This window comes from Mus caroli, unplaced genomic scaffold (genome assembly GCF_978045245.1).
Source record: "Mus caroli unplaced genomic scaffold, Mus_caroli_1 scaffold_3, whole genome shotgun sequence".
NCBI lineage: Eukaryota > Metazoa > Chordata > Mammalia > Rodentia > Muridae > Mus > Mus caroli.
Genome location: NW_028227258.1, coordinates 116,952,963 through 116,976,028, shown reverse-complemented (window position 1 = coordinate 116,976,028; position 23,066 = coordinate 116,952,963). Strand labels below are relative to the sequence as shown.

General features: G+C 35.4%; 1 long non-coding RNA gene across 1 annotated transcript in view; it reads right to left on the bottom strand.

Annotated features, from left to right (window-relative positions):
- Window positions 1–1,464: 1,464 nt before the first annotated feature.
- Window positions 1,465–23,066, bottom strand: part of LOC115030653 (uncharacterized) — an 82,645-nt gene continuing 61,043 nt past the window's right edge. Inside the window, exon 8 of the long non-coding RNA XR_015046629.1 lies at window positions 1,465–1,574. This is a non-coding gene — a long non-coding RNA (uncharacterized LOC115030653). The remainder of the gene's footprint in view (window positions 1,575–23,066) is intronic.

Genomic DNA, 23,066 nt, shown 5'->3' with positions numbered 1-23,066 from the left:
CTTAGACTGTGTGTAGAGGCACCAATTTGTCTCTCCCAAACACTGTCAGCTCCACAAACCTGGTGTATTTGTGATGGAGATCAAAAAGCAGAAGATGCTAGCAGATCATGATATGAGTTTCAAGACCATTTTGTTTGTGACTCTAACTGCTAAACTGCCTAATTACTAAAATTTGAGCGTTCAAAATAATTTTTTAAAATTATATTTGGTTTAAAGGAGCAATTAAGATCCAGAAAGGAATACAGGCAATAAATAGAATAAAATGCCCAAAAAATTATGTACAGAGAATTCCCACATGTATTTGAATCATGGCTATGGCTTGAACCTCATATGCCTATACTTTGCTTAGTATTATAATTGACTGCAGTGGATCTCAATAGAAAAACCTCAACAAACATTTTATGCTTATTTTTCCCTGTCCCATGTTCTCAGTTAGAGGTTTGTGTTGCCCATACAGACTCAAATATATAATTCCTGTGATTCAGCTTCTCATGTTACTTCAACTACAAGTTTTTTCCAATCTACCCAGATAACATTTTACTCTAAATAACAAAAGTATATAAATAAATATAGTAAAACTGCAAATTATTTATTTAGTGTAAATGACAAGAATTACTAATTATAAAGAAATTTAGTTGTAATACTACATTCCACACTCACACACAAAAAAAAGGTCAGCATTTACAAAAATCTCACCTTCCTGTGAGTTCACAGTGACATCCAGAACTCAAGGACACTAGCCATTTACTGGAACACATTTTTAAAAATAGAACTTCAGAAAGGTCTGTTGTCTTAGTTATTCTTTTGCTGTGAAGAGACACCATGGCCAAGACATTTAATTGTGACTTCCTTACAGCTTCAGAGGGTTATTGTCTTGGCATCTGCTACCAGAATTTACTGTATGGATAAAATTGATGGTTAGCATGGCTGCATGCACTCTGTTACTGTTGCTGCAGCCATGTTTCCTGACATCAGAGCCCAGCCTCTCCCTCCTCCAACACACAAGAACCCAATCTTCTACAACTATCAGATGTGTAAATACCAGATTGTTACTGCCAAGACATCTAGAATCTGGACTGAACAACTACCAATTTCTCATACAACCATTATTGGACTACCCAGCTTGGATTGTGTAAACCAATTTAATAAGTCTTATTGACATGTGGATTAATTCACACATGCAAATTACCTACTCTATTTACTTTCTAATACCCTAATCTATGCAACTCTGCTCTAAAACACTCTAATTACAGCAAGTATGTTGAGTTTCATGGTAATGTAATGTTGGTAAATAAATAATATTTCTGTAGTTTATCTTAAATTGGGCATTCATTTGCCCATTGAGAAATGAGTTTTTACATTAGGAAACTATTAAGTGATATATCTAAAAAAGGCCATTTCACAGACACAGAAAACAAGTTACCCAAGATGAACAGATCAAACAAAATTTCCCTTAAAATTACCTCATAAATGTTCAGCACATTAACTGATACACAAAAGATGATCATTTTTCCATTTCTTTTCTGGGGTGGGGTATGGAGTTGTACCCAAAATTTCTTCTCCTTTCCTTTTGTCTAAAAGTATATCCAAAAAAAAGACTGTTATAATCGGATTTAATATGTAAATTTTATAGTTTAACATAAAATATTCTTTTAATTTTTTACTAGTAAGAAAGTGAACTAGTTTATGAACTACTTTATTTGATGTAGTTTTAACATTAATACATAATGATTATGTCTGTTTACAAATGTAAGAAAAAGAGTAACTCTCTGAGAAACTACACTGAATATGTATTCTATGAAAATAGTTAAATGAAAATTCTAATTATGAAGAACCAGCTCCTGCAAAAAATAAAAGGGACAGCATGAACACATCCACCTGTATGTCTGTGATGGCTATTAGTGGTTGCCAACTTGAATACATTTAGAATGAACTATAACAGAAAAATAGAAGGGACCTCTGAGGTAGGAAGACACATTTTAATCTGGGCCACACCATCTCTGGAGTTTAAAAAAAGACAAGGAAGAAAAGAAGCATTTTTCTCTTAGCCTTCTTACTCTTGTCTTGTTAACCAGTCCATTCCTTTGCTGGCATTAGTGACTACTCTTTTGGGTTTCTTTCATCTACTGAAGACCAACTGAAACATCCAGCTTCCTGGACCGAGACACTTCTGGATTCTTGGATGTTCTGTTCATAGCAACCCATGCTAGATTAATTGGACAATTGCCTGTAAGTTATTGTAAATAGCTGGAATAAATCTCTTTTCTATATTGCTACATCTATCTGTATATATGAATTTATATGCTCTCTCTCCATATATGTATATGTATATATATATGTGTGTGTATATATGTGTGTATATATATATATATATGTATATATATATATATATATTTAGCAGACAATTAGCCAATGCTCCTTTTTATTTTCAGTGAGGGCAGGCAAGGACTATCAGGAAGCATGGTGGCTGGTGTTCCATAAGCAATGCATTCTGAACTGAATTAACATAAAGAAATTGGACTCTATAACATTCTTATAGCAAATGATTTTAAAATTGGTCATTAAAAAGTTGATAATTGAGATTAATTGATGTTTAATACTTTTAATTTATCATTTTAGCAATATCATATTATTTAATTTTTCTAACTTTGCTCTTGAGGGAGAATGGTCACATGTTTAAACATAATTAAGAGACTAAGCTATGAAATGTAAACATTGGTTAATTAAGCATCTTCATTATCATTGACAGATGTATCTCAATAGTAATGATAAAAAAGGAAAGAGTTAGTTGGCTATGATTCATGAAAATTGAGCTGGAATGAAATAATTATTTTCCAGGTGTGACAGCAAGCTGAGCTATGCACACTGAAGTTTAATTCTTTATTGAAGTGCTGTGTATGTCCACCTATGAATGAGTCCAACTTAGAAAATGCTCAAGTGACTAAATGAACAATAACTGAACAGTATGTATGATGAACATATACAGCAAAACAAACTTTGAGAGATGAATCCAGAAGTAGCTTTCTGGGAGTCAGTGTGTCAGGAGGCATCCTACATTGACAAGTCTTTTTAAGGCACCTAAATGCCAGAATCAGATTCCATCCATTTCAAAAAACCACAAAGACTGCTGAGAAAGGAGTCTATGTTTCTAACAGGTAACAGCATTGAAAACTAGAGATGATATTTTTTCAGCTCCTTGTAAGAATAACCAAATACAGAAAGGAGAGTTAATTCAAAGAGCACGCACAGCCTGAAAAACCTCAAGATATGGAAGAAGAATTGTCACATGCAGTGCATGGACACATCATGTAGCAAGGAGTTCCCACTATAAAAGTATGATCTAACTTAAAGACTATATACAAAGCCATAGGGTTGGGGGAAGGACTCATATCAGGAAGCAATACCTCACAGGTATTATCAGTATCTTTTTTTACTTAATGTCAAAATAACAAAGTACACCTTAAAGAATACACTTGTCAAGGAAGGAAGGGTTTTTTGTTTTGTTTTGTTTTTTTTTTTTCATGGTAAGTAATGTTGAGCCTAGAACTTGGATGGAAATGATTAAATGGAGAGACAATAGAGAACAGAATGTCTGGTAGTTGAAGAACCAATTGCACTGGATGAGGAACGCATATACACTAAGGATGATCAAAGATGCAACTAACAAGATGGTTCATTTAGTAAAAGGAAGAGATAAAACTGCAAAGAATAGAACTTCAGTGCCGGGCAAATACAGAAGTGGATGCTCACAGTCATCCATTGGATGGAGCACAGGGTCCCCAATGAAGGAGCTAGAGAGAGTACCCAAGGAGCTGAAGGAGTTTGCAGCCCCATAGAAGGAACAGCAATATGAAGTAACCAGTTCCCCCAGAGCTCCTTGGGACTAAACCACCAATCAAAGAAAACACATGGTGGGACTTGTGGCTCCAACTGCATATGTAGCAGAGGATGGCCTAGTCGGTCATCAATGGGAGGAGAGGTCCTTGGTCCTGTGAAGGTCCTATGTCCCAGTATAGGGGAATGCCTGGGCCAGAGATGGGATTGGGTGAGTTGGGGAGCAGGGGGATGGGATAGGGGATTTTTGGAGGGGAAATTAGGAATGCAATTTTAAAAAATCTAATTAAAAAAACTGTTAAAAAAAAAAGAAAAAAAGAAATTTAGAAGACCATGTTTGCTGATTTTGGCCATAATCAAATAAGTTTTGGTCAAAGAGATATAAGCTGAGATGGTTTTACATTAATCTCACAGAGGGAAAAATTTAAATGCCACTGGCTTTTTAAAAACTTCTGTGTTCTGTCCATCCTCTAGCAGAATCATGTACTATTCTTCAACCTATATTGCAGAAATCAAATTTATCTGGAATTCAAGCCAGTTTAGTAGAAACGTACCCCACCTACAACCTCGAGGTAACATAAACAAGAAATGTGAGCCAAAAGCTTCTGTCCATTGGTTGGGTGCAAATATCTGCATCTGACTCTTGCAGTTGCTTGTTGGGTCTTTCAGAGCACAGTCATGCTAGGTCCCTCTTTGTGAGCCCTCCATAGACTCAGGAATAGTCTCAGGCCTTGGGACCTCCCATTGATCTGGATCCCACTTTGGGCCTTTCCCTTGACCTTTTTATCCTCAGGTTTCCCTCCATTTCCATCCCTGCAGTTCTTTCAGAAAGGAACATTTATAGATCAGAGTTTTGACTGTGGGGTGCCCCAACCACCACTTGATGCCCTGTCTTCCTGCTGGAGTTGGGCTCTATAAGTTCCCTCTCCCTACTGTAGGGCATATCACCCAAGGTGCTTCCCTTTGAGTCCTGAGAGTCTCTCACCTCCCAGGTCTCCCTTACATTCTGGAGGGCACCTCCACCCCAACTTTCTATCTTCTGAGGTTGCCTATTTCCATTCTTTCTGCTGGTCCTCAGGGCTTTAGTCCTTTTCCCTCACCCAATACCAGATTAGGCTCCCCTCTTTCCCCACCCCAGTCCACTTCCCCTCTCAAGTTCCTCCTTCCCTCTTTCCTTGTGATTGTTTTCTTCTCCCTCCCAAGTGGGACTGAGGTGTCCCCACTTGGGCCTTTCAGCTTGTTGACCTTTCTGAGTTCTCTGGACTGTATCTTGGGTATTCTGTACTTTTTTGGGGGGACTAATATCCACTTATTAGTGAGTATATACTTTGCGTTTTTTTTGGGTCTGAGTTACCTCATTCAGGATGGTATTTTCTAGCTCCATCCATTTGCCTGCAAAACTCAGGATGACATGCTCTACGTTTTCCCTCCCCCTTCACCTTCTAGAGCTGCCCACCCCAAGCCATTCTTCGTCTCTCTTCAGAAAAGGGGGGCCTCCTATGGATAGCAACCAGCCTTGGCATATCAAGTTACAGTAAAACTAGGCATATCTCCTCCTATTTAGGCTAGGCAAGACAGCCAAGTAGTGAGAAAGGATCTTAAAGACTGGAAACAGAGTCAGAGACACCCTGCTCCTACCACTAGGAGTCCCACAACCTATATATCTATATATATATAGGTTATATATATATATGCAGAGGTCCTAGATCAGTCCCATTGGCAGTTGGCAGTTCAGTCTCTGCGAGCCCCTACGGACCCAGGTGAGCTGATTCTGTAGGTTTTCTTGTGGAGTCTTTGACTCCTCTGACTCCTTCTATCCTTCCCCTCTTCCGCAGGATTCCCCAAGCCCCACTTGAAAGTAAGATTATTTTTTATTTTAAACCAAGAAGAGTCAGGGATCAGTGTGGCTACAGCGCTTCAGAGCACCTGGCTTGCCTTCCATGAATTATGTCTGTCAAGTGATGCCGTTTTCAAATCTTACTTTACTGCACCATTCTTATCATCTTTGGAGAATATTGGCATCTTGGCAATGTTTTGTTAATTTGGAAAAAAGTGAGCTAACACAGCTGTTAGGGATGTGTTTGCTTCCACTGTGTTACGGACATAGAGTGTTAAGGTTTTTAAGTCTTTATGACATACCAGTTGTCTTTTTACTTTAATCAGTTGCAGACTGATTCAGAATGCAGTGAATAATTTCCTGTGTGAGTTCACAGTACTAAACAGTTCCTTTGTGTCTCCTTTTTAAGTATGTTAACCTCATCTTTTACATGAATTAGTTTTATCTTTTTTCAAGTTTCTGAACCTCTGAGATTAATGAAGCAGACAAAGAATGAAGGACTCATGAGAAGATAATCTTGTCAAAAATACCTTCCATAAGGTCATTGTGCAAATCATGTCACTATATTGCAAATACCCTGATTAACAGAATTTTCGACATTGTCTATGCTTTTTTTTTCTCTGAAATTTAGAAACATATGTGAATGTATATTTATACCAAAAACTTAACGAATCAAGCATGGCAAAACAAAGACAGAATTCAACAGCCATCAACTTATCAAGAAGAAAACAATAATTTTGATTTCTGTGATTTGTGTTTCTCTAGTACAGCCAACATAAGAATCATTAAATAAAAGATTAGATGGCATTTCTCTACCAGGCCAGTGCAGTGGTGTTTGTATAGAGTATAGGAAGCTATTGACAATACAAGACAAAGATCAGAAAATTATTTTTCAGAAAGTCAAGAGATGACTTTTCTTATGCAACATGAGTTACAGTTAGGTTTCAGAAATAAGAAATAGACAATAAATCACCTGGAAGACTGCCCAATTCTTCAGCTTGTCATTGGTTTGAATAACCAATCAGTGTTTGAGCACAGGGACAGAAAATAACAAAACATCAAAATTACGGAAGCAGGAAAGAAAAGTAATGAAGGTACAGGCGTCACCTGCTCTTATGGTTCCTCCGATTAACTGGTCAGATACATTAGCCCCTCAGAGCAGGGAAATCCAGCAGATACTAGTGGTCACAGTAGGGTTTCAAATCCTCCAGGAATAATTCATCGTCATGGGGAATCACCTTAAGGGGATTTTTCTCTTATAATTTCATCTATAGCCCCTTATGAGGAATTTAAATGCTTTGTGGTTTCAAATATTTTAGTATTTATTAACTAGGTCATTTCAAATGAGTAATAATATTTAATTGTAATTTTAGAGACAAACTTCATACTTATTTTGTCTCAGAGAGGTAACAAAATGGAAATAGAAACAAATTAATGAAGTCCAGATACGTATACATGAATGTAGCTTTCTTCATTTTGAGAGGAAAGGCCAAACTTTGTAGCTCTTCATCTTGAAGATGATGACTGTCTCATTTCTGTTAATAGAAAAAGTAGAAGGTGGCAGAGCTATAATAAACAACTCAGTTGAAAGATGAAATCTGAAATTCTACCAATTGTATGTTCTGGAACACTCAAAGTTATGACCCATAAAGAAATAAAATTAATTCAATGCTTATTGATCATTGTATCATAATATTGTTTTATTTAATCTCTTTGAAAATCCTTTTAAAGGATACAGAATTTTCAGCTAGTGAAACTAAGGATTCAGATGTCTATAGAAATTATGCAAAATTGTACAGCATGCCAAAGGACTTTCTTTTTTTTAATCCTACATTTATTTTTTCACTTATACATCTTATGGAGAAGGTCAACAACTCTTCTGAGTAAATATGTCTCCAATAATATTTGGCATTTCATATGTCTGTGTATTCTCTAAAGCAAATCATGTGCCCTTTTTAAGTCCCATCCCCCCCCTCTACAAGATGTAGATATTTCTAATATTCTATATCCAAAGTTAAACAATAAACTTGGAAATATTTTATGAATTATAAATTCATATAAATAATAAATGTGGATATAAAGAAAATTGGCTGCATAATTGTATTTATTTCTTTTTCTGAGATAGGATTTCTTTGTGTAGACTTGCCTATAGTGGAACTAGCTCTGTAGACCAGGTTCTGAGATTTTATATTAGCATGAGTAAATATTTATAGTTTAAGTGGAATAGCTAAAACTCAGTTTAAATAACTTGCAAAACAGTTCTCCATAGAAATGGGTAAAGGTCAGGGACAAAGTTAAAAACAACACTATATATGATTTCATGGATATATAAGAGGCAGAAGACCAAGAAAACTGCTGTGAGATTGTGTCTTCTGGGCATTGCAGGGATCCTGTACTGTGAACTCCCAATAGCTAACTTCAAAAAGAAACCATCTTAGGGAGTTTCTCGTGTTTTACTGGTCAGCTGTAAATCCATATTCATCCAGGCACCACTAACAAGACACAGTGAGTTGTGTATATTTATCTATATGTATACAATAAAAGAGGCCATAAATCTGAGAGTGGAATGTAGATGATATGACACATAGAAGGAACAGAAGGAGATTGATAGCAATGAGTACAATCAAAATACATTACATTCATATAAAAATTAAATTTATAAAAGATTCTATAAACATATGCTTGGCTCTTTAAGTGAAATTTTCAGTAATGTATACAATATACTTCAAATTTACATATATTACAGCATACTATTATAAGAAAATAATTAAATTTATGCATTACCAAAATTAACAGTGTTTGCTATTAACTATATTTAATGACCTCATTCAAATAAATTTCATATTTATAGTTAAGATATCAAATTAAATGCCCTATTTGAGATACAGTTTGTCTAATGGAGCCAACATTGTAAAGCCTCTTTCCAGAGTAACAAAAACTCATAATGGTTGTTATGGAAAGAATGGGTGAAGTTGAGGGCAGCAAACATTTATAGTGAATGAATCCACACATTAATAATTTAGATTGACAGTAAGGAATTAGTCTTTGTTTTGCTATTTATACAGACTAGAATTCTTAAAGAATTTATTTTATACCATAAGCAATTAATTATATATTAATGAATACTTGCTAAGAAATGAAAGTATCATAAACCACAGAGAATTCAAAATATCATTATCAGACATTCCAGAAATATTAGAAATTTTTATTTTAATGATAGCCGATTTGAAAATTATTTCTATACAAAACAGAAAGTTCTGGAAAAAATGATTTTATATGTGTTTCTGAAAAAAAATAGCAGTGGTCAAGAAAGATAATGGAGTGTGGGTAAATAAATGTTTTATAAAAGTAATGAGGTTTGGAGATACCATCTGGAATCATAAAACCTGAGTGCTAAAGCTGTTTCATGGGAAGGTTTGGGGTTGTTATAAATGGTACTTCATAGGACCATAGATTAACAAACACATTGCTAATCTGAGACTGAGTTAATACCTGGGAATAAGTATAAAAACAATAAAATTTCAGCACAGAAAAGCAAGCTATAACAGAATATCCTAAGGCTACCTTCATGGATGCTTAAGTGATAAAGAATATCTTAAGACCAAATTGAAGTCTGTATTTACAGTACTATAAGAAGAAATTTAATTTTAGAGGAACTAATCTTGTAGCAGTCTGGAGAGCCTAACAACATGGAGGACAATTCCTCAAAAAAAAAAAAAAAAGAATAACTAGCTATCCAGTTTTATGGTCTACCTTGATCCTTCAGCCTCAGGAGGAGGAATCTGATATACAGATGTATCATCACGGCTCCCTGTGCTGGGGTCCATGCACACACTGGCAGCACTAGGTGTTTTATTAAAACAATAAAATGAATAGCATATAAAATTGGGAGGGAATCGTGAGGTAGAGGATGGGAGTGGATATGGAGCAGAGAGAATGGAAGATAAGAGCAGATTTAGTACATAACTTTTTTAAACTTATAAATTAAATTAGAGAGTTTCCATGTGTAGATGGGCTTTCTGTTGTTTTGCTGCTATTGAAGACAAGCCTTAGTCTGTGGTGGTCTGATAGGATGCAAGAGATTATTTCAATCTTCTTGTATGTGTTAAGTCTTGTTTTTTATCCAGTTTTATGGTCAATTTTGGAGAAGGTACCATGAGGTGAATTATATTGTTTTAGGGTGAAATGTTCTATAGATATCTTTTAAATCCATTTTGTCCATAACTTCTGTTAATTTCACTGTGTCTCTGTTACTTTCTGTTTCCATGATCTGGCCACTGGTGAGAGTGGAGTGTTGAAGTCTCCCACTATTATTGTGTGAGGTTCAATGTGTGCTTTGAGCTTTAATAATGTTTCTTTTACAAATGTGGGTTCCCTTCATTTGGGGCATAGATGTTCAAAATTGAGAGTTAATCTTGATAGATTTTTCCTTTAACGACGATGAAGTATCCATTGTTATAATTGCAGCAAAGATAAACTCACAAATAAAATGGCAAGAGCATATAGAAAAATCTACTGCTTGAGTTAGATGGCTTGATTAATTAGATAAGTTTTTGTACATGCATTGCACATGTAAATACATGCTAAATCAATGCAAGTTAACTGTATTTCTTTGGCTACATATATAAGAAAAAGTAAAAATGAAAACCAATAACCTATGTTAAGAAGAAAGTGTACTTAAAATTCAGCCAAATGGGAATTTTGGAAAGTCTACATACAAGCACACAATTTTCAAAATGATGATAGTGTTAGATTACAAAGAAATGAAACAATGCTGTGGCAAACCCACACTGGAGACTATGGGAGACATTGAAATGTGAGAAAAACTCAATGTCTGCATGAGGAATTCTGTGAATAACTTTCTGTGAGTGAATAGGATAGGTTAGTGAAAGCCAGCACCAAGATTCAATGTGCCCTTGGCATTCAGGTGATGGATATTAATCATCAATGAAGAATTGTTGAAATGTAATTTACTTTAAATATATTAAGTATGCATGATAAAATAGTAATGATAAACAGTTACTTCTTTATTACAAAATGTCCCTTTTCTTTTTTACAGGGTACCATTTATATTGATAGAGCCACACTGATGGCATATATGGCTTTAGAAACAAAAGTGAGAACATGTATTTCATAAAAAGAAACTGGGTAAGGTGCATGTGGTGATTTACTAACTGTGAACTCTGAAATCTTCAGGGTGCAAGTAAGTTATAGAAGCTAATTAACAAGACTTAAATTTCTGACTATTTTTTTAAGCACTTGATTGAAAACTCCTATAAAATATAATCAGCACAAACATGTGGATGGGGTGGTGGGTGGATGGATGGATGGAGACCTGAGTGGGAATGATTGTGAATCTTACATTGGTGATAACTAGAGGATTTACTGTAAATTATGTGAGTGATTGTCAGATGAACATACACATTTAAAAAAATAATTGACCTAATATTGTTACTACCTAAGATTTGGATTCCATTCATTTTCTCCACCACTGAAGGAATCACAGGTACAACACATAGCCAAGGTTTATTGTAAGCAAGTCAGCATAACAACAACAACAATTGAAACTCAAACAGGACATGATCTGAAAACCAGAGTCTATTTAAATTCCTGGAGAGTCGAGGTTTTTATGTTTGGAGTGTAAGAAAACTCTCTTTTCTCTGGATTAGTTGCTGTGGCTGTCTTGGCAGATTGGTTGATTCAGACAAATGCAGAGTTTACTGGGTCCTGCCAAGATTAGAACAGCAGGAACACTGAAAAATCCAAGCAGCATTTTCTCATAGGCTAAGAAAGACCTGATAAGTCTTTGTCTCAGGAAATAAGAACCCAGAAGTCAACCATCTAATTGTGACTTGGAAAGCAGTTTTGTCTACCTATGACATCTTTTCTCATCAATCAGCCTGTTCAGTCATTAACTGACTTCTCTATCATCAATACTAGCTAGGCAGCAACAGAGCATTAAACTTTTGATTTTTAAATAGTAGGTTATTCTAGGTATGGCTTTGCTTTCCAAAAAATACAGTCTTGCTACACATACACACACACACACACACACACACACACACACACACACACACACATGCCTATGAAGATATGGAGAAAGACACAAGTGAATTATATGAAGGACAGAAGTATGAAATTAAGGTTCATATTATTACATATATAGCAACTCCAGAAGTATATTACATGGTACAAAAAGCACAAATTCACAGAAAATGAAATTTTACTGTTATATATCTAGGAACTGGCGTTGAATCAGTATTAAATGATAAATCAAAATAAATATAGGCATCACCCCAAAATATAAAATTATGGCAAACTAATCAAATTGTAACATAAGATGCAATATTTGTAGATCATGAATTCGTAATTTATGTAAGATTTTAAGGAAACAGTTGCTATATCTTATCAAATACACACTAAAAGTGTGTCTATGTCTGAGATTTTTGTATTCAATTTGAACATATATGTATACTGTAACACTTGAGAAATCAATTTTGTCTTGCATAAAGTAAATTTTAATGACTCAATATTATACTCAATATACTTCAAAAACAGTGCAACTATTTAGTAATTAGAAATTAAATTTAGAAATATAATGGCACAAACATTTTTAAATTCCTCATCTACCATCCAAAGAAATTATTAAGAATTCTAATTAAATGGATCAATACTTTGAAAAAATGCATGTAAATTTATATATAGAAAGAAACTTATATGATGTGCTTAGATTAATATATGAAAGCTAGGCATGGTGGTGGATGCCTTTCATGGCAGCAGTCAATAGGCAGAGACAGGTGGATCTCTGTAAGTTTGAGGTCCACCTGGGATATATCACAAGTTCTAGGTAAACAACAACTACACAGTGTGCCCTCTCTCAAAATATAAAAATGAATGAATAAATAAGTAAAAACAACATCTTAAAATTTTAAACAGAGAAAATCAAGAACTTAAAAATACATGTAATATAACTAAAATAATTAATAAAAATAAGCATGAGAATGTTATTTGATAAAATTTAAAATGATAATAGACTATATAATAAATAAACTAAAATAATAATATACAGACTATTTTAGAAATTAAAAATGATATAGTGAAAAGATTAAAAATACAAAGTTAATTTCACTCAAAACTGACAATTTCCAACAAATTTAATCAAAAACTTAAAATAATTATATTTTACTTCCAATTAAAATACAAATAAACCTATGAGTATAGCCAATATTCAGATATTCAATAGTGTAAATAACTATTGAAGAAATTGTATTTAAAAAACCAGAAAATTCTTTGAGTAAACATAAGACTTATGAATGAATTAAAGCTAGGCAGTAGTGGCAGAAACAAATGTCCATTTGTGAGATGGTGTATCTTTACCTTTGTATGCAGAGGCTAAAAGTCAAAGCCATACAGATAGAGAGCAGAATGTTGGTTAGCTGAAGCTGGGGCCAATCTGAAAGGATGCTAGTTAAAATATATGTAATTACGACTAAACAGAATGCATGCATTCAGTAAGTCTGTTCAACGATCTGAGGTTTAGCATGGTCATATCAGTTAAATGAAGACATGTTCTTGAAAATTTCAGAAAAAGGATCTTTAAAAAAAATCATACCACAGCAAAATTACATATATAGTAATGCATTCATTAATTAGCTATGTCTGAACCAAACACAATGTAGATGTTCATAATAAGCAATATCCCCTCATTTACCCATCAATATCAAAACAGACAATGTAACAGTGTTTAAACTGACTCTTCAAAGCATGTACACAATTCAAACACCAAAACAATTCATTCCTGACAAAGAGAAACTATTAATAGAAAATTGTACATACATCCATAATCAGCCTCCAAACGCTGACACCATCATACACTAGCAAGGTTTTGCTGAAAGGACCCAGATATAGCTGTCTCTTGTGAGGCTATGCAGGGGCCTAGCAAACACAGAAGTGGATGCTCACAGTCAGCTATTGGATGGATCACAGGGCCCCCAATGGAGGAGCTAGAGAAAGTACCCAAGGATCTAAAGGGGTCTGCAACCCTATAGGTGGAACAACAATATGAACTAACCAGTAACCCTAAGAGCTCGTGTCTCTAGCTGCATATGTATCAGAAGATGGCCTAGTCGGCCATCAGTGGAAAGAGAGGCCCATTGGTTGTGCAAACTTTATATGCCTCAGTACAGGGGAACGCCAAGGCCAAGAAGTGGGAGTGGGTGGGTAGGGGAGTGGGGGGGAGGGTATGGGAGACTTTTGGGATAGCATTGGAAATGTAAATGAAGAAAATACCTAATTAAAAAACAAAACAAACAAACAAACAAACAAAAAAGGCTAGTGTATGCTGTGGTTTGAAAACATGTATAAGTAGAAATTTTACCTTCTTAACATATACAACAAAAGCCAATAGTCTTGCAGGCTTGTAAATAACTTTACAAAAAAAATGAAATATGTGGGATTATGTAGGTCCATACCTAATGTGTGTGCATATGTGAAAAAAAACTTAATGAGACTTTTCTTTATTTCAGAATCAATGATAACTTTCTGGTACATGATAAAATACATAATTTAATTATGTTCCTTTTACTGTAAATAACATATTGAAGACCTGCACTTTCTACAGCACTGCTTAAAGTTATAAGAATAATTTTCTCCTTTCATTATTTAAATATTCATTAGTACTGCCTGTAGAATAAGTAGATAAAAAACATGACAGTTACAATTAAATTTATCCTGTACATTATAACAGTCATTGCCAACAGTGAAATAATGTTACATAAAAGTGCAATGACAAAGCATTTAATAGAGAAAAATTACTGGATTTAAAACAGTTGGCATGTGAAAATGCTGTTTAACACTTTTCTTCTGAGGAAAATGAATCGTTTCTATTTCAGGTGATGAAAAGGCAGGGACACTCGTCTTCTGATTAAAATTTAATAACCCCGTTTAGATTTAAACTTCTCTTTCTAAATAGATTTAAAAGAAATAAGTGGTTTGTAGCAACTAACACTATGGCTAAGACATTTATGCTTACATTACAGTGTGTAATTTAAATGATAAGATGTGCATATGGATACATGTATACACACATGTACAGGTGCACAGATTTAATGAAGAAAAAAAAAGTACTGGTCAAACTTTTAACTTTCCTCTAATTTTAACTTTAAGTATTCTACTATAGCAATAATCACCACCACAACAAAAACAGCTTCAGTTAATGGCACTATTAACTCAAGTACCTAAAACAGCAGCTACATTAATTATATTCATTATACTTAATTGAACATAATCATCAAACCTAACAATTCTTTGTACACTAATTAATAAAACAGCATGCATTCTGATATATATATATATATATATATATATATATATAATCCTTTTGGCAAATCTGTATGAACTGCAATTTAGTATGGAAGGAAGATATTAAGTTAAATTTTAATATATTAAATTCAACAAGCCTTGATGTCATATTCTTTGTGTTGCTAACTTGAGAATATGGTAATAGGCTTTCTCAGATGACTTTGAAGGTCTTTAGTTTTCTATCACGACTTAGAGGGTCCCCAATGAAAGAGCTAGAGAAAGGACACAAGGAGCTGAAGGGGTTTGCAGCCCTATAGGAGGAAAAACAATATGAACTAACCAGTATCCCCAGAGCTCCCTGGGACTAAACCATCAATCAAAGAAAAAACATGGTGGGATTCTTGTCTCTAGCTGCATATGTCGCAGAGGATGGCCTAGTCAGTCATCAATAGGAGGAGAGGCCCTTGGCCTTGTGAAGGTTATATGCCCCAGTGTAGGGGAATAGCAGGGCCAGGGAGCAAGAGTGGGTGGGTTGGAGAGTAGGGCAAGGGGGAAGAGGATAGGGGATTTTCGGAGAGGAAACTAGGAAAGGGGATACTGAGAAGTCACAATTTGATCCATAAACAAGAAGTAGAAAGAATTAATTAGGCTTGTTATGGACTTTTGAAACCCCAACACCCACCCCCAGTAATACACTTCCTCCAATAATGCCACACAACCTATTCTTCCCAAACAATTCCACCAACTGGGGACCAAGTATTCAAACACAGGAGTCTGTGGAGGCCATTCTCATTATGACCACTGTCTATATATAAGAATTCATCCACTTTTATTGTCTAATTGCTCTGGCTCCAGGTCTGTCTGCCTGTTGCTATGAACTTCATTATGATTGTCATGGATTTACCTCTGAACTGTAAGATACAATAAACTGTTTTGTTTTGTGTTGTTTTACTTTGATTCAGTTATGGTGTCTTATCATAGAACAAAAATGTAACTAAGACACATGTATCATTATTGCTGCTTCAGTAAGCTAGAAATGCTAGTACATTGTACCTTCCTATGGTGCAAAATTAACACTGGAACATAAATTTCACCTCTATTAGAAAGAGCCTGATATATCTGTCTCCTGAGAGGTTTTACAGTGCATGACAAATACAGAGGTGGATGTCCACACTACCATTGGACTGAACACAGGGTCCCTAATGAAGGAGCTAGAGAAAAGACCCAAGGATCTGAAGGGGTTTGCAACCCCATAGAAGGAACAACAATATGAACTAACTGTACCCCCAGAGATCCCAGGGAATAAACCACTAATCAAAGAGTACACATGGTGGGACTCATGGCTCCAGCTGCATATGTAGCAGAGGATGGCCTTGTCAGTCAACATCGGGAGGAAAGGCCCTTGGTCCTGTGAAGTCTCTATGTGCCAGTATAAGGGAATGCCAGGACCAGAAAGTGGGAATGGGTAAGTAGGTAAGCAGGGGTAAGGGGCAGGGAATGGAAAGGGGATAACATTTGGAATATAAAGAAAGAAAGTATCTAATAAAATGTATATAAATAAACAAAATATATAAATAAAACTATATCATACAGAAATGAAGAAACTTAAGTATAATAATGTATTGAGAGAGATTTTGAGTTAGGCTCATTGACTACGTAATTTGTAAAGTAAGTTTCAGAAATGCTTGTGTTTAGGGAAAGATTTAGAATTAGCGAATTTAGATAGAAAAAATGATAAAATATCATTTCATTGTAAATTTTAGTTATTTTTGGGGCATTTATATAAAGCATTTCTAGGTCTTAAATACAGGGTAAGAAAAGGTGCAGTTGTGATCACATTAAGATCTGAGTTGTAGATTTATAGTATGGTAACTAGAATCATAAACACCTTCAATTTTATGAGTTCAACTTGCTTCTGTATAGCAGAGGGTTATAGTCAACTTGTTTGGTTGACTAGAGAATTATATTAACTCTTCTCTATGGTTTGCAGTTGGAAACTGCTGTATCATGAGCAATGTGATATTTTACTTGTATACTGAGACATAAACCATGGGTTCTTTGGAGCAAATGTTTGTAAGAAAATGATGATAGTCTGTTCCAAATGTGAACAAGTGAATTAAGCTGATAAGCCTCAAGTATGTAATTGGAAGAAATACTGAGTTCCAGCAGAGCATGGGAACAGTAATACATTTGGTGGTTTGATTGACCCTCAAAGGTTCATATATTTGAATACTTGGTTCTGGGTTGGAGTAACAATTTGGGAAGATCATAGCAACTTTAAAAGGTGGAGCAACACTTCAGGAAGCCTTTGAGAATATGTAGTACTGTACATCAACTACAGTTGGCTCCCTTGGCTTGTGGGTGAAGATGTGAAGCTTTTTGCCCTAGCTGCCTGTTTTGCTCACCTGCTGTCATGGCCTCTCTCCTTCTCTCTTCTCTCTTCTTCTCTCTTCTATCCTCTCTTCTTCTCCTCCTCCTCCTCCTCCTCCTCCTTCTTCTTCTTCTTCTTCCTCTCTCTCTCTCTCTCTCTCTCTCTCTCTCTCTCTCTCTCTCTCTCTCTCTCTCTCTCTCTCTCATTCTCTCTCTCCTCCCCCCTCTCTTTTTTCTCCCTGTCTCTTTCAAGCTCAGCCTAAATAAACTATTTCTTTGTTTAGTTGGCCATTGTCTTGGAGTTTTATGGTAGCAACAAATTTCATAAATAAGTAATGCAGAGGAAAAAGATCTCAAAAGGGAGATGTTGAGTTAAGAAAATAGGAAAGAGGGACACTTTAAAGAGAGAGAGAGAGAGAGATAGAGAGAGAAGGAGGAAGAGAGAGAGAGAGAGAGAGAGAGAGAGAGAGAGAGAGAGAGAGAGAGAAGATTGAGCAGGAAACCCACAAATAGTTGGACAAGAAAGGAATCGACCATGTCAGAAATATTTAAGGATCTTGGCAGTCACTATTGACCTTCCAGGAATGTTTACATTGGCAAAGAAATCTTGGAGGTGGGCCATAGGTAGCCAAGACTTTTGATTGGAGAGACATGGCTGAAGAAAGTGCTTTCTTAACTCTAAGATAAATCTGAGTACCTAGAATGTTGAACGTTGGTGATAGTTATGTGTTTGTCAAATGAGATGGCTATGGAATCACTGTAGAAGTAGCAACTTCTTTTTATTTATTAGATATTTTCTTTATTTACATTTCAAATGTTATCCCCTTCTTGGCTAACATCCACTTATCAGTGAGTGCATACCATGTATGTTCTTTTGTGGTTGGGTTACCTCACTCAGGATGATATTTTGTAGTTCTATTCATTTGCCTAAGAATTTCATGAATTCATTGTTGTAAATAGCTGAGTAGTACTTTTGTGAATCCATTCCTCTGTTGAAGAACATCTGGATTCTTTCCAGCTCCTGGATATTATAAATAAGGCTGCAATGAACATAGTGGAGCATGTGTCCTTATTACATGTTGGAGAATCTTCTGGGTATATGCCCAGGAGAGGGTTTTCTGGATGCTATGTACAATTTTCCGAAGAAGTGGGTGTGGTTGGGTTGGTGAGCAGGGGGAAGGTGGGAGGGTGAGGGGATTTTCGGAGGGGTAACCAGAAAAGGGGACAACATTTGAAATGTAAATAAATATCTAAAAAAAAAAAAAAAGGAAAAAGAAAAAGAATACATCCACAAGTGCTGTGGAATTCAGATCAGAATTTATTGTATCTGGAGGCTATATATTGAAGGGGCTAAAAATGTTGGCTTCCCTTTATTTCCATACCCACCCCTACATGAGATAGTGCAGAGATAATTGTTCCCAGTCTCATTGGGGCAAGAGAATTAAGAGAAACAACTTCACTCTCAGCCTGCTTCCATGGAGCACATCACCAAGCTATTCTACTTTTCTAAACTACTGCTAACTCTGTAAATTCCAGTTCCAGGTGTGCTCCTAGATACCCAGGCCCAAGTTTTTCCCCAAATAAGATCAGTGCACATTGATCGGGCTCTAGGTCCACTGTCTGGACTCAAAGATCAGATCTTCATGCCAAACCCAGGTACAAAACTTATTTAATGCTGAGCCATGTACCATGAAATCCTGGCTGAGAATACCTGATCAAGAATACTCATGAGTCCTACAAGTGGGATTGCTCAGAATCTCTAGATGATTACATTTGTTGAGAAACCAATCCATAATCAATGTAAACAAAATAAAAGTTTCAACAAATAAAGAAGAAAATCTTGGAACATTCAGCAAGAAAATGTATTAAATTCTGTCAATGTCAAGAACCTCAATGGTACTGGAGAATATTTTGCTGGATTAAATAAGCTAGAAACAGAAAGATAAATATGGTATGTTCTCATTTTGAGGTAAAAAGATTTAAGATGAGCCCATAAAGGTACATTAGTGACCCCTGGAGGCAAGGAAGGGTACTGAGGACAGTGGAAAGATGTTGAAGAACAGATACTTGGTGGTAGGACCACCAAGTCTAGGCTGCTGGAGCTTAGTACAATAATAATAATTTACAACACTTAGTAAATTTGAAGTCTCCAAACATAAAAGATAAATTTTCAAGGCTATGTAGTCAGTAGGATTTGGTCATGCAGAGTACACATGTGGATCAGTACATAGTTTATTTCTCAATTGCTGTCCACATTTCTTTTGTATGACAGGATCTGATACATGCTTAGAGATCTCCAAGAGCAAGGCTAGATGAACAGTGAGAGCCAGATCCACTGGCTATCTATTCTCATCACTGGAAATACAGTTATAAACTACAATACAATATTGTATTGTACTACAATACAATATTTATTGTATTGTAGTACAAAAAAATACAATATATGTAGATGTTTGTTTGTTTGTTTGTTTTGGGTTTTTGTGGGTTTTTCTTTTTTTGGCTTAAGTTCTAAGGATGAAACTATGGTCCTCATGGTTATGCAGCAAACACTTCACCAGCTGAGCATCCCCAGTCCAAGGCTTGTCTGGGGTATTCACGGTTAAGTATAGAATTTCAGCATTTGATATATTCTAGGTACTTTGACTGGAAAGCGTGCAGCATCATGGAAAGTTCTCAAATCATTTTAAACTGGAAAAGACCCTGAGAAGGGTCCATGTGAGACACAATCTGAAACCTGAGTATCATTTAAGGTGTGGAAGAAATGGCAGTAACAGACAGAAAATCTGTAATGAAGACAATAGTTTTCTTGTTCTAGGAACTATAGGGATAATTTAGAGGGACAGTAGAGAGGAAAACAATGGAGACAATGATCTCAGGCCAAATGATGTAGGACTCCTTAGGTCATCTTAATGGTCTGGAGTTTTATGGTGAGTATAATGCAAATTCTTTGAATCATTTTGATTCAAGAGGAATGAAAAGATCAGTTTGCATTTCTCAAAGATCACTTGAGTTGGACACCATAAATTGTTTGGAAATTATATATGGATTTGAGATGCCTAGTTATTAAGTTACTGCAGTGGTCAAGATAAGTTATGTATGTTGGCAATGAAGATACAAAAATTGGAATGTGTTTAGGGATGTCCTTGAAGGAGCATAAAATAGATTTGGTGGTCAGATGGAAGAAAGTTTGACACAGGTAAAATAAAAAGCAATTAAGAAGTTATTTTCTCTTGTAAATTGTGATGGACATCATACAGGATGAAGGTTTTTGTGCAGTGACTTTAAAGAGCTTGTCAGTTTCCAGTTTTTGCATGAAGAAAATGGAAGGCATTGCAGCCAGTAACAGGTGATACATATAGAGATATTGATTAAACAATACATAATTATACTTTTACACCCTTACAAGTGTAGTAGACCAAAATATCACTTGAGTCATTCAGTTTGTAGGGACCAGCAAAGGGAATGTAGGGGCAAGCAGCTGAATTATTCTCTCCAGTGTATTACAAGTTGTTTTATTGGACTGAAATAGGGGTTTCCGAACTGAATTAATATGACCAAACATCTTGTTTTTTGTTGTTTTTTTTTTCTCTAGTATTTTCCAATGTATAGTCCTAAAAATGCCATGGGTCCAGAAGTTACTCAGTCCATAATACACCTTGCTGGCTTATCAACCCTATTTTCTGGAAAATATATCAAAAACAAGAAATAACTTGGTGATTTAAGAAAAGTAAATAGATTTGAGAATCCAAAGTGAATAGAAATAACAACTTTGAGGACTAAGTAATATAAAAATGTGTGTGTGTGTGTGTGTGTGTGTGTGTGTGTGTAAGTGAATGCTTTAATAAAAGTAATACTTAGCCGGGTGTGGTGGCGCACGCCTTTAATCCCAGCACTCGGGAGGCAGAGGCAGGCGGATTTCTGAGTTCGAGGCCAGCCTGGTCTACAAAGTGAGCTCCAGGACAGCCAGGGCTACACAGAGAAACCCTGTCTCGAAAAGTAAAAAAAAAAAAAAAAGTAATACTTAATGAGAAACACTGGGATTTATTTGTGTGTTAATTCTGAAGCTGTAATCAATGCATGCTAGAGTGCCTGTCAGAGATGCACTGTTAGATGTACAAAAACCCAAGGACCTGGGAATTCAGACTATTGGGTGTGTTGAACAATTGGTGATCTATGAGGCATATGTTCAATAAAAACATCAAGCACTGCAGGTGAATGAAAATAAAGATATTAAATTTAGTGACATGATCTCTTAAAAAAAAAAAAAAAAAAGAGAAACATGAGTTTTGTAAATGACCATTTACACATAACAGAATGGAAGCTGCTGGCCAGCTCAGGACCATACATTACTTATTTCTGGTAAGTGTCATTACTCAACAGTGAGGAATAAAGAACACACTCCATCAAGGTGGGAAGTGGACAAGAATATTTCTCAATATAGAATCAGACTTTTGTTTATATAATAGAGCATGAGAAAGTTTAGTTGAACATACAAAAGATACAAAAGCCTTCACTAATCTAGAAAATTTGTTCTCAGAGAAAAAAAAATCTATCTAATTTGTTACCATATTTAGCTTCCCTTTTGCATTTGTATCACAGCAGGTAATATATGTTGTCAGGAAGAATATAACATATCTCAGATGCAAACACCTTCAAAAGAATGAGAAGCAGGACTATATTGTTATCTTCTATTAAAAAAACAAATTTCTCATCATATATAACATGAGAAACTACAGATTTTATGCACATGTAAGGAAGAAAATTCACCTCTATTAATGGCAAGTAGCCCCTGGGGCAGAAGTATGAGCTTAATGGCCCCCCAAATATTCATATTTAGCTCATTGCCAATAATAACAATCTGTTCTTTTTGTTCTAAAGAACTAGAATTAAACCTAACATACTCCTAAGATGGGTTTTCCCCCTTGCTTATACCAGCATTCAGGCTAGACATGGATATCATTTTTTAAATTAAACTGTACTATCTTTTATAGCAGAGATGATAGTGTGGTGGTTTACCACACCAGCTGATATTCCAGAAGACACAGATTTTACCTCTAGCTCCATGATGGCAGTTTACAAACCTCTAGAATTCCAGTTACAGGAGAAGCAGTGTCCTCTTATGGCCTCCTTGGGCACTGCATGCAATTGGATGTGGATAGGAGGCCACAATCCATTTATGCTGATAGTCCACTCTATTAATAGTCTAGAGCTCTTGTCCCTGTTCTGTTGCTTCTCTTTGATTTGGTCTCTTGGAAGCCAAGGTCAGTAAAGAAACAGTGAAGACAAATTTTAGGTTTTTTTTTAAATTTACCTATATTTTCACATGATATATATGGGGAATGTGTGGATGCAGAGGAATAAGCCACTGTCATTTTCCTTGTATAGATTTTTCAGCTTCTAATGCTGAAGATAAGATATCTAGTCAATTTGCTATCCGTAGTTTTAACTATTATAAGGCATATCCAAACTTTCTAGAGTAATAGCTGAATATAAACAATTAATATAATTTTGTGCCACATAGCTTTGGGGAACAGAAACAGGATTCACACAATCAACTGTGACGTTGGAGGTTACTGCCCATTCAAATACTCAGATATAATTACTAGAGAATTTCAGTAAAATTAACTAAGAGCACAACTACTTCCAAAAGATTCTGTGGCCATTTGAAGGAATCAAGTCAAGGCTTCCATATAATGTATGAATCTCTTTGAAAATGTAATCTAAA